The sequence below is a fragment of the Canis aureus genome, chromosome X (genome assembly GCF_053574225.1).
Source record: "Canis aureus isolate CA01 chromosome X, VMU_Caureus_v.1.0, whole genome shotgun sequence".
Taxonomy (NCBI): domain Eukaryota; kingdom Metazoa; phylum Chordata; class Mammalia; order Carnivora; family Canidae; genus Canis; species Canis aureus.
Window position 1 is genome coordinate 44,342,512 of NC_135649.1, and position 13,817 is coordinate 44,356,328.

At 35.4% G+C, this 13,817-nt stretch overlaps 1 pseudogene; it reads right to left on the bottom strand.

Annotated features, from left to right (window-relative positions):
* Positions 1-6,394: 6,394 nt before the first annotated feature.
* Positions 6,395-12,858, bottom strand: LOC144308848 (histone acetyltransferase type B catalytic subunit pseudogene; annotated as a pseudogene).
* Positions 12,859-13,817: the final 959 nt, after the last annotated feature.

A 13,817-nucleotide genomic window follows, 5' to 3' on the forward strand; every position in this document is an offset into this window, starting at 1 on the left:
TGTTATGCTTCTTTCGGCTATGTTTATTTTATTTTACAGTTCTTTTTTATTGAAGTGTAGTTGACATATGATATTCTATTAACTTCAGGTGCTGTGTTTATTCTAAGTGTTGCATTGTTACTCTGGTTAACAAGGTAGCCAATGATAAAGCTGTTCCTTATTCTTAGGTAACTATGTTCTAATTTTAATTGAGCAGCCTGTTTCCCCTAATAGACCCTTTTGTTATTTTCTTCTCCAAAATCTAACCCTAAATTTAGAGTAATAAAACTGTCAGGTTGTCTCTTACACACAAATCATTTTTGGCAGTTTCTAGATGGCTAGAAGACAATACAAAAGGTTTATACTCTCACATCATAAAAGGCGAAATGGAAAACAGACTCAAGTATATTTGGTAAGCTTTTTATTTTGTAATTGGATCCACAGTGTTAGAATAACTACTATTTTCTTTTCAGATATGCATTATAGAAAAACTGTCAAATCAAAGAGAGAAAATCAACTCCTAGGTTAATTTTGTAGAGCTAAAGTACTAATGATGTAAATATTTTTCAGTAACTGCCTCTTCTGGGTATGTAGAAGTATGCTCTTTTGTGCATGGTCAGACACAACAACTTTTTACAAATTTCTGTATAAGATTTCATCACTAGGTCATTATTCTCTGCTTATTAGTGATGATTGTGCTCCACACTTTATGGGAAGGTTTTTTTTAAATTTTTTAAAGGTTTTTATTTATTTATTCATGAGAAATACATAGAGAGAAAGAGAGGCAGAGGCAGAGGCAGAGGGAGAAGCAGGCTCCATGCAGGGAGCCCGACGTGGGATTCGATCAATGCGAAGGTTTTTAAAGTCCTAGAAGTTTGTCAGTCATAATTCATAAAATGTTTTACGGTTACTTTTAACAAATATTGCCTAAGTCTCTAAGAAAAGGTCATGGTTAGGTCCATATATTTACATATTTTACCCAATAGGGAAATCCAGACTCCTATCCTGATATATTCGATCACTCTAATAAGTTAACCAAAGCCTGTCGATCTTGTATCTTCCTCCCCTGCACACATGAACCTTGTTATAAGCTACAGATACATGGTTGGGTATAGTGGAAGAAAGTTCCAAGAAAGTTAACCTTAGAGCTGCAATGAAATGGATTTTATAAAAGACAGGAGATTCAAGTTTCCCAAGATTATCTGACTCAGGAGCAAACTTCAAGAGGTAAGACTGCTGCTCCAAGAGGAATGGAAAAAAACAATTACAGTGACTATGGGAGGACTAAATGAAATTAATAAGAAAAATCTAATGGTGATTGTTTGCATTGGGATGTTTTAGGTATTGTGCTTCATATTCTCTATTCACACAGTCTTATACTGCAAAGTTTTTCTCTTTCTTCTCCTTTTCTTCTTCTTCCTCCTCTTTTTTGAATTCTAACTCTCAAAATCATAGGTTAGGAGAAGTATCTCACTCCTTAAGTGATAGGAAATTTAAGTGATTCTCCAAAAACTCCATGCTAAGAATGTTTTAGCTCATGTCATCAAATTTTAGGATTCAACAGGCTAAATTCTACAGAATATTGCAGTATGGAGTGTAGTCCATTAGAATTCAGAAACACAAAATATCCTGTATATTTATATTATGACATTTTAATGTAAGAACAGACCGTAAATATGAATTTTCAGGGGAATAAAAAGCCTTAAAGATGGTGACTCCAGATATATAGGAGACTGTTTGAAAGGCCCACTCTTTGCATATTGCTGGGGAGGCATATGGCAAGATGGTTACATGTTGGATATTTCCATTATGACAAGCAGACTGTTAGATATGAACTTATTTGTCAATTCTGCTACTTATTAGTCATATAATCTTAAATAAGTTCCTTAACTTTTGGATGTCTCATTTTCTTCATCTGTAAAGTGTGTGTAATCTTATTAATGTCTACATCTAAAGTTGACAAAAGTAATTTTAACAATCATATATTTTATCAGATATCAAATCAAATTTGTCACCATACAAGAAATGTCACATTTGAGGGTAAAATCACCTAATTAAAATTAACAAGCCTTCCATCAAGAAACAAATATTACACTTGATAACCATACCTAAAGAGAACTTTCAGGAAACTGTCTGGTACTTGCTTTGTTATCCAAAGGGTCTCTGCTTCACAGATAGTAAAGAATATCTTTTCTGGCAGGTCAGGAACCTTGGAAATCTGGAAAGTTCTTAGGGGACGGCTGCACAGTAACAGGTATTGCAAACAGATGGAGGTGAATTTCTTAGCCCTTGTTCTATAGCTTGGGATGAGGTAAAAATAAGATAATAATACTAAAGGGCATTTCCGAAGAAATAGGGACCATTTAAAACAGAGCTTTCGGGGTGCTTGAGTGGTTTAAATATCCAACTTTTGGTTTTGGCTCAGGTCATGATCTCAGGGTTGTGAGATCAAGCCCTACAGAGGGCTCCATGCTCAGCTGGGAGTCTGCTGGAAGATTCTCTCCCTCTGCTCTTACTCTCTCACTCTCTCTCAAACAAATAAACAAAATTTTAAGAAAGATAAAACAAAGCTTTGTATTCATTTCATACTCTTCCAGCAAAAGTTATCAGGTCATGGCAGCTTCTCACTCCAAAAGTTGTTAATTATACAATAAGAAGGAATATGTATATTTAATAACATTATTGATGCAGTTATGTGAGTATCTGAGGGTATGTGTAAAAAGAACACACTCTTAGAGCCCAGGTTTATAAACAGAATTAAACTATTACCATTAAGATCGATTTACTTTGGAATTTTATTTGGAAAATTTTCCTAAAGGCTGGAAACTGAATTAAAGGAATAATATAAGTAAAAACCTTTATGATAATCATGATGGTAATAGTGATATATAAAGTAAGCCTATATCTACTTTTTGCTATATTCAAAAATTGTACAAAATGGTTACTCAAACAGTAAGTTAAAATGAGAATGATTATTGCTTTGTGGAGGAGAAAACCAAATGGAGTGACAAAGAAAAGAAATTGTCCCCAAATGAGAAATGAGCAAACTATATATTCTGCATCTTTGTTTCAGCTTGAAAAAAATTACTGACACTAACATTATTCAGTGACCTGTTTCCAATCCCTGTTGACTATGTTTCATGCTTTCCTGATAGATGTTCCTATTATGCACTATTGCTGGAGGATAAAACAAAGCCCCAATCTATGGCAGATACATTCCTAACATTTGCTACTTAAATGCACCTGCTTGTTATCTTCTTACTGATAGCATGTACCATCCTGCTACAAGCTTCCTTGGTAATAATTGGAACATTATGTGTTTAAGGACATTATGTCTTTAAGACTTTGTGAAAGGAAACTTTGATTAGTATAAAAATCTACTTGTTTATGTAAGCATTCCTGGTTCCCATGTTTGTAATCATTCCATTTCAAATCCTTTCTGACCTGGCGCACTCTCATTTAAATGACTTTGTCATCTTGTTTCCCTTCCTGGTGAGTTAATAAAATTTGACACCTTATAGATAAATTCATTTAAAGCAAATTTTTATCAGATAATATACAAAGTGTGTAACAATGGCTAAGGCATAGGCCTTAGACCAATATCCAACACAGGCCATAAGCAAATAGCATAGCCATAAGAATGTATACTGGTTGCCCACCTTCTGTGCAAGAGCAGAAGAAAAGAGCTTCCTGGAGTTGAGCACTTAGGTATAGAGAAAGAGAAACTAGTCAGTGAGTTACTGTCAGGGCCAAAAGGGGCTGAGAAATTTCTGGTCAAATGTGTGGGAACATGGTGGTGAAGGACAAAGTGTTTCCAGTGGAGAGAGATGAAACTCCTCTGATACACTGCCCACAGAGATACAAGTTTAAGTTTGCCTCATTTTGGAGATTTTGTGTTCCTGAGTTGATACAAAAAAAAAGTCTACATACAGCAAATGGCTAGTGAAACTGAGTTGACCACTTCTTAAAGTAATTTGACAATAAGATTTTTAAAAAATGTAAGTAAAATTGCTGAAGACCTGACAACTACATTATCACAGTGCATAGGTAATTGAAAAAAACAACAACAACCAGCTCTTGTCCCACTCTGAGATAGCAGGTTGGAGTTGCAGTACAGACACAGCTCTTCTTGGGATTAACAAGCAAAGTGCACGACCCCTGTGGTTTTTCTTGAGGACTCTAAAGCAAGGAGTCATTTGACTCTCCAGAGGACTCATAAAAGAAGGACTAGGTTGGATCAGAATTATTCTCATATGTACATTAAATAGAGGTCATCATCATTTTCTCTTAAAAATATATGTATGAGACGATTCACAAGACCTACAATCTAGCCTTTATAAATCGTCAAGGGGGTTTATTCCAGGATGGTTACATATTTGATATTCTCAATATAATAGGCAATCTGATCAAAATTTATTTCCCAGCTCTACCACTTATTAGTTATGTGATCGTAAGTTCCATAACTTGTATGTACCTTAGTTTCCTGAGTACATAAATATAAAATCTGAGTAATCTTAAAACCTACCTCTGGGGTTGATACAAGTAATCAAAATAGTTCACTTGAAATGGAAACATCTGAGAATTCCAGGAAACTTCTGAAAAAGAAGTGTAAGTGTTTGAAGCCATATAAACAAAGTGACAATGATTAAAAGTGTTTAGCACTAACCTACCTAGGTGTATAGCAAGAGGCTAATTAAGGCATAGCAAGAATAAAAGAAAGAGAAAAAAAAGCCCCAAATGAACTACTGAGTATCTGAAGATACACATGGTCTATTAATATATGTGAATATAGATGAGAAATCCAGCATGGATTTTCTATGCTCTGGAAGAGTCCTTGGGCCATTGAGTGGTCTGGGTTTAATTCATGGTTTTCTACTAAAGCAGTGGTTTTAATAAGACTCTTTTGTTTTAGGGTTACTAATTGCTCTCACCGTTGGTTCCCTTGTCTTTTCCTCCTATAACTCCAGGGAGGTATGAAACTTTGTTTTGAATGGGCAATATTTGAAGATACTGGATTAAGGACAGGACAGAGCAGAAAAATCAGCAAAGAAATGTTTATATCAAAGGAGGAATTTTAAAAAGTTTTCTTATTTAAGTTTCAGTTGGTTAACATACAGTGTAATATTAGTTTCTGGTGTACAATTTCATGATTCAACACTTCCATACAACACTGGGTGCTCATCACAATAAGTGCACTCCTTAATCCCTATTACCTATTTCACCCATCCTTCCCTCCCATCTCCCCTCTGGTAACCATCAGTTTATTTGGTATGCCTCTCTCTCTTTCCCCCATTTGCTCATTTCTTTTGTTTCTTAAATTCCACATATAAGTGAAATCATATGGTATTTGTCTTTCTCCGACTTATTTCACTTAGCATAGTACTATCTAGTTCCATCCACATCATTGCAAATGGCAAGATTCCAGTCTCTTTTATGGCTGAGTAATATTCAGTGATATATATATATTATATATATATATTATATATATCACATCTTCTTTATCCACTCGTCTGTCAATAGACGCTTGAGCTCTATCCATAATTCAGCTATTGTAGATAATATCACTATAAACATTGGGGGTGGGTATATCCCTTTGAATTAGTATTTCTGTATTATTTAGGTAAATACTTAGTAGTGCAATTGCTGGATTGTAGTGTACTTCTCTTTTTAAAAAAGATTTTATTTATTTACTCATGAGACACAGAGAGAGAAGGCAGACACAGGCAGAGGGAGAAGCATGCTCCTCGAGAGGAGCCCAATGTAGGACTCTATCCCAGGACTCTCAACCACTGAGACACCCAAGAACCCTGGGTAGATCTATTTTTAACTCTTTGAGGAACCTCCATATTGTTTTCTAGAGTGGCTGCACCAGTTTGCATTCCTACCAACAGTGCAAGAGGGTTTCTTTTTCTCCATATCCTCACCAACACTTGCTGTTTCTTGTGTTGTTGATTTTAGCTATTCTGACTGGTGTGAGATCTTATCTCATTGTGTTTTTATTTGTATTTCCCTGTTGATGACTGATGCTGAGCATCTTTTCATGTGTCTGTTGGCCATCTGGATGTCTTCTTTGGAAAAATCTATTCATGACTTCTGCTCATTTTTTAAGTGGATTATTCATTTCTTTGGTGCTGAATTGTACAAGTTCTTTTTTTATTGGAACTGAGCATTTATTACACTGCTAAGAAGGGAAGCAATTGCAGTGGTATATCAGAAACTATATATGTTTTTAAATGTAATATATGCTCATAGACTCCAAAAAATATTCAACTAAAGATAAGATAGATAACTTTTAATGTAAGAAAAATGTTACAAGATAAAGTTAAAGTCATTAGCTTTTCCACAATGTATAGAAATTTGCTAACTTCCTGTACAGAGCAGAATAATCTTTACTCTTGAATGAAGTATTCAATAGCTACTGGTAATCTTTCACAAGTTCCTGAAAGCTTTCTTCCAACTGTTCATGTTACATGCTTATTTCTATTTGATTCATCTGGTTTGTCAGTTCTTTTGGTCTGAGACATTTTCTCATTTTTGCAAGATCTCTCTGCTTTTTCTTATACAGGCATGTCCAGTTTATAGCTTCTGTATTGTTCAGCATCACTTAATGCTGTTTATAGATTCTGTATTGTTCAGTTTATAGCTTCTGTATTGTTCAGCATCACTCATGACAGTTACCAGTATTCAAAGAATTTCATAAATCCATCTAGCATGTTGCTTATTTATTTTGAACTTCTGTTGTGCCTCTCTTGCCATATCTTCATTGAATCCTTGCATCAACTTTTCCTGAGAAAAACAGGGCAATCTGAACAAAGCTTCACAAGCACAAAGTCTCTTAATTTCACATAACTTTTGGATGAATCTTCCTTCGTAATATCAAGAACAGGAGGAGATGTAATGTAGTATCCTATGAACTGTTTCGAGAAGTTGAACACTGCCTGGCCTTGACCTTGAAATGGAGTCAGTATCAGCATCTGACTTACAGTGGGTTAGGTTTTATCTGGGTACACATAGTAATTACAGACTATCATGTAGCCTATGGTTGCAAAGAGCATATCTCCATCCTTAATTATACTTCTCAAATACTAGAAAGTAGTGTCATCTTTCATCATCCATGTCAATAAAGCTAGCAGTTTCAATAATCCACATCAAAAAGGTCTGAAGCTTTTCATGATATTCTCAAAAGCCTCTACATGTCATGTAAGCCTTGTATATCTGAAAGGTAAAATTTTCTGCTCCTGTTGGACTGAGTCCAGAGTATGTATGGAGGAAGGTTTCAAATGGCTTGAAATCAACTTATTTTTTCCAGCAAATAGAGAAAAATCATTCATGTTTGTACAAAATCCAGGTAGAACTATTTGTTCAGTTTTGCCTTTTGCATCATAAGCCTTTACACAAAGTTTTTATCAACTTTAGATGCATACTCAACATGGAACATTGTTGACAGGCTACTAGCAATATAGTATAACAGGATCTTCAAACTCTTGTAACCAAAAGCAGTTTCATTATCCCCAAAGAGGTGATGGGTATATTCAAGAAAGAAAGTTCTAATGTCATTCTGAAGACCTTCAGGAAAATGAACTAACTTTAGTTCAATTGCTGTGATGGTGTTACATTTGTATTCTGCCAGTTTCTTCTCCTCTGAACTCTCATATGCAACCAAAGATTTCTCCATAGTACCAAGTCCAACTATTTCTGAACTACAAGCTCCCGTAGCTGAGGAAAGATGAATATGAGTTCTTTATATAGTTTGGATAAAAATTCTTTATCAGATATGTCATTTACAAATATCTTCTCCCAGTCTGTAGGTTGCCTTTTAGTTTTGTTGACTATTTCCTTCACGGTGCAGAAGTTGTTTTTCCCCCCTTTTTTATTCCTATATTATTTTAATTTTTAGTTTAAATACAGTTAATTAACATATAATGTATTATTAATTTCAGAGGTAGAGGTCAGTGACTCATAAGTATTATGTAATACCCAGTGCTCATTACATCAGGTGCCCTCCTTAATGTCCATCACCCAATTACACCATCTCCCCACCCCCATTCCAGCAACCCTCAGTTTGTTTCCTATGACTAAGAGTCTCTTATGGTTTGTCTCTCACTCTGATTTCATCTTGTTTTATTTTTTCCTCTCTTCCCCTAAGATCCTGTTTTGTTTCTTAAATTCCACATATGAGTGAGATCATATAATTGTCTTTCTCTGATTCATTTATTCTGATTCATTTATTTTACTTTGCATAGTACCCTTTAGTTCCATCCACATCATTGCAAATGACAAGATTTCATTTGATTTTAATGATTTTATTTATGGCTGAGTAGTGTTTCATTATGTATGTATATATATATGTGTATGTATATATATGTGTATATATATATATATATATATATATATATATATATATATACATATATCACATCCAGAAGCTTTTTATTTTGATGAAGTCCCAATAGTTTATTTTTGCTTTTGTTTTCCTTGTCTCAGGAGACATATCTAGAAAGATGTTGCTATGATCAATATCAGGAAATCACTGCCTGTGCTCTCTTCTAAAATTTTTATACTTTCTTGTCTCATATTTAGGTCTTTAGCCCATTTTGAGTTTATTTTTGTGTATTGTGTAAGAAAGTGGTCTAGTTTCATTCTTCTGCATGTTGCTGTCCGGTTTTCCCAACACTATTTGTGGAAGAGACTGTCTTTTCCCCATTGAATATTCTTTTCTGCTTGGTCAAAGATTAATTGACTATATAGTTGTGGGTCCATTTTTAGTTTTGTATTCTGTTCTATTGACCTATGTGTATATTTCTGTGTCAGTGCCATACTGTATTGATCACTGGAGCTTTGGAATATAACTTAAAGCCTGTAATTGTGATGCCTCCAGCTTTGCTTTTCTTTTTCAAGGTTGCTTTGACTATCTAGAGTCTTTTGTGGTTCCATACAAATTTTAGGAATGTTTGTTCTAGCTCTGTGAAAAATTTTGTTGGTATTTTTATAGGGATTGTATTAAATGTGAAGATTGCTTTGGGTAATATAGACATTTTAACAATATTTGTTATTTCAATCCACGAGCATGTAATATATTTCCATTTCTTTGTGTCTTCTTTAATTTCTTTCTTCAGTGTATATTTTACAGTTTTCAGAATATAAGTCTTTAATCTCTGGTTAGGTTTGAGTCTAGGTACTTTATTATTTTTGGTACAATTGCAAATGGGATTGATTCCTTAATTTCCTCTTCTGCTGCTTCGTTATAGGTTTATGGAAATGCAGCAGATTTCTGTACATTGATTTTGTAACCTGCGATTTTACTGAAATCAATCATCAGCTCTATCAGTTTTTTGATGGAGTCTTTTGGGTTTTCTACATAGACTACCATGTCATCTGCAAATACCAAAAGTTTGAATTCTTCCTTATCAACTTGGATGTCTTTTATTTCTTTTTATTCTCTTTGCTGTGGCTGGGACTCTCAGTACTATGTTAAATAATGGTGGTGAGAAAGAGAACATACCTGTCTTATTCCTAACCATAGAGAAAAAGCTCTGGTTTTTTTCCCCATTGAGGATGGTATTAGCTGTGGGTTTTTCATATATGTCCTTTATTAGGTTGAGGTATGTTCCCTCTAAAACTATTTTGGTGAGGGTTTTTTTTTATCATGAATGGATGTTGTACTTTGTCAAATGCTTTTTTCTGGATCTATTGAAAGGATCATATGATTCTTATATTTTCTTTTATTAATGTCATGTATCACATTGATTGATTTGTGAATATTGAACCACCTTTGCAACCCAGGAGTAAATTCTACTTGGTCATGGAGAATGATATTTTTTAATGTATTGTTGGAGTTGGTTTGCTAGTATTTTTTTTAATGATTTTATTTATCCATTCATGAGAGACACAGGGAGAGAGGCAGACATAGGCAGAGGGAAAGGCAGGCTCCCTGCGGGGAGCCCAATGTGGAACGTGATCCTAGAACTCCAGGATCATGCCCCAAGCAGAAGTCAGATGTTAAACCACTAAGCCACCCAGGTGTCCTGGTTTGCTAGTATTTTGTTGAGATTGATTGCATCTATGTTCACCAGGGATTCAAAGAAGGAATCTTGTCAATGAGAATGCAATAAAGATAGGAGAATGAGGAGAAAAGATGTTACAGAGGCCTCAAGCATGGAATATACTTGAAAGAAAAGAAGTATAAGAGTACTGTCATAATACCCTGAGATGAACATATTCTAATCATTATTAATTTATTGTAAAGTGTAGGTATGTATGTCCATACTCGTGTGCAAGGGAGAGCAGCACTGATGTTACAGAAATCCAAAAGCTAAAAGTCACCTGCCACTTTTCTCACCAGAATCAAAGTCCATGAGTACCCTAAAGCTGTGGGGATTAGAGCATACAAGTGTTGTGTTACCAAGGCTTCTGGAACTCCCACTGCTATTGTTAAGGCCAGAGCCAGAAGCACACAGCTGCCTAGGCTGCTAGAGCATCTGTGACTTAACCACCATAGCTGGGACCTTTCTGCCTGAGCGGTAACCAAGGAGACTCCACTTCCACTGAGGAGCCTGTGTTCCTGCTGAGAAACCAACCTCCCCACTGTATCTGCTGTAATTTCGGGAAGTGTGGCAAGAAAACAATAGGAAAGAAAAGAAAAAGAAAGGAAAGCAGAGGAAAAGATAAAGGAAAGAAAATTAAAGAACAGAATAGAACAGAAAAGCAAAGAAAAGAAAAAAGAAAAGGAACAATCTCTTCTCTCTTTCTCCTACCTTCTAATCTCCTAACAGTACCTTTCATTGACATAGTCTAGAAGATGCCAAATAGGAAAGGGGCCCTGGGAAAATTAGTTTATGGGTTTCGATCACCTTTAATACAGAAGGATGGAAAAAGGAGCTGAGAGCATGAGATACAATAGGATTATAATGTCTTTATTGCCAACATTTTTCTGTAAAATAATTACATATGCTTATAGAAAAAATACTTAGCCTTCCTGTGTCTTAGAACATCTATATTTTCCCCTCATTCATAAAGGATATTATTCCCAGAAATAGAATTCATAGCTGACAATTCTTTTCTTTCAGTGCTTGGAAAATGTTGTGCCACTTCTTTTTGGCCTCCTGTGGTTTCAGATAAGAAATCCACTGTTACTGTATTCTCTCTGGCTTCTTTCAATACGTTTCTTTCCTTAGTTTTCAAAAGTTTAATTATTTTGTGTGTTGGTGTGAAGTTATTTATCATATTTGGGATTCTTCCAGCAACTTGAATCTATAGTTTTATATCTTTCAAAAATTAGGGGATTTTTCAGCTATTATTTCCCAGAATATGTTCTCAATTCCACTCTCTTCTTCTGAGACTTCAATATTATGGATGTTGAATTTTTTTTGAATGTTGAATAATTTGCTGCTGTCCCACAAATCACTAAAACTGTTCATTTTATTCAGTCTATTTTCACTGTTTTGTCCAGATTAGGCAAGTTCTATTAACCTGTCTGAAAATTTATGATTCTGCGCTCTATAATCTTGTCTCTGTTATTGAGCCCACTCATGTGGTTTTTATTTCAATTATTGTGTTTTCATTTCTAAAATTTATGTTTTGTTCTATTATGTGACTTCTATTTCTTTACTGGGATTCTCTTTGTTTTCATTTGTTTTAAGATTATTTTTAGTTGCTTGTTTAAGCCTTTTTATGATGGCTTTTTAAAGGATATTTAAACATTCATTCATTCATTCATTCATTCATGAGAGATACAGAGAGAGGCAGATACATAGGCAGAGGGAGAAGCAGGGTCCCTGCAGGAACCCCATGCGGGACTCCATCCCAGGATTCCGTGATCACACCCTGAGCTGAATGCAGACGCTCAACCACTGAGCCACCCAGGTGATGGCTACTTTAAATCCTTCTCAGATAATTCCAACAGCTCATTCTCTTGGTGTTGGCTCTGTGTATTGTCTATTATCTGTTTTGTGTTTTTTCTGGTTCGTGGTATGTTTGGAATGATTTCCAGCTGTATCCTGGATATCTTACATATTATGAGACTTTGTATCCTATTTCATCTTAATTTTAAGTAGGCTCTCACCCTGTTGAGGTGTAGTGTAAGGCTCAGGCTATATGTATGTTCAGCTTCTACCTCAATTTTACCAACACCACTCTGCAAAAGTGGGGCATTGACTCATACTTATTGCAGATGGGTGACACAGGAACACAGATACATGCTGGGCCTCACCAACACCAGAGAGGACAGGGTTGCTAACAAGCTCTGCTTTATACATTCTTGTTCATTCTTGTTGCTGCTGGGTGGATATGGAGGTTTAGCTCCCCAATGTACCTCACTGTCCTCAGGGATGGAGAGAGAAGAATGCTTACTACTTCTGACTTACATTGTCTTGTTCAGCATTGTTGATGCCAGGTGGGGTTGGAGACTCTGGTCACCATTTGTTGTCAGTGTGCCCTGGCAGATGTACTAGAGCACTACTTATTTCTGCAGGGAATGAAGATAGAAAATTAGCTGCCTGCTAGACCTTCCACCAACTGGCTGAGGAATCATAGTGCTGCCTGTTTCTGCCAGGTAGAGCATGGATTAACTTCTTGACCAACCTCACTGACACCATCAGGTGGGAAAATCAGAGTACAACTAATTTCAGAGGGTAGGTAAGTGGAATGGACAATCCACTTCCTGTTCACCCCACTGAACAGGAACTGTGGGATTGAAGGTGGTTTCTCATTGTGTTTCACTGAAATAGCGTGAGTATTGTCAAAAATTTTTTCTGTTGTTAAGCCATACTTATCTATGGCCTGGCCAGGAGGGATAGCCTTTTCTTTGAACTTGTGTTTATTTTTGTCTGCGCTTGTTGGTGTTTCAGAGTTGGATGCTTTTGCAATGACTGTCTGGTGCATATGGGAGGCAATAAGGCAACTAAAGTACCTCACTTGTTGTGTCCTTTAAATCCCAAGTTCCCTAGTCAATTTGTCTTCTACTTTCCAATGATCAGCTTTTTTTTCCTTCTTATTTGTTATATTATGTCTAAGATTTTTTAGTTGTAAGTATAAAAGGAGGGAGATGATCATCCTCATTATTTTTTAAAATATTTTATTTATTTATTCATGAGAGAAACAGAGAGGCAGAGACATAGGCATACCAAGAAGCAGGCTTCCTGCGGGGATCCCGATGTGGGACTCGATCCCAGGATCCCAGGATCAGGACCTGAGTCAAAGGCAGACACCCAACCACTGAGCCACTCAGGCACCCTCATTAATTGTCCTCATTAAATCTCTAAATATGCATGTGCAAATAATGATATAAAATTAATGTTTGCCTATTCCTTATACTGGCATTAAAAATAAACTTAATACTTAAACTTTAATACTTAAAGTATGTAGAAAAAAGCACACTGCTGGTGGTATTATACACTGTTACAATAATTTTACAGCAAATGTCTTTCAAAGTTTAAAAGTACCTTTTATACGTATGTCTGTAATAATGGTTTTAATTTTATTACAAAAGATGTATTTATAGATTACCTGTGGCTCTGTATTAAACTTCACTCAAGAGAGAAATTAAGATATTTGCATATAATTGTTGACCAATATGCAAATTCAAAAATGTATTGATTTTTTAAGGTATCTTTATTTTTTATTTAAATTTTAATTCGTTGACATACAGTGCAATATTGGTTTCAGGAGCAAAATTCAGTGATTCATCACTTAAACATACAACACCCAGTTCTCATAACAACAAGTGCCCTTTTTAATACTTATCACCCATCTAACCCATCCTTCACCTATCTCCGTCCATCAACCCTTGGTTTGTTTTATGTTGATAAGCATCTCTTATGGTTGTTTCCCTCTCTCCTTTT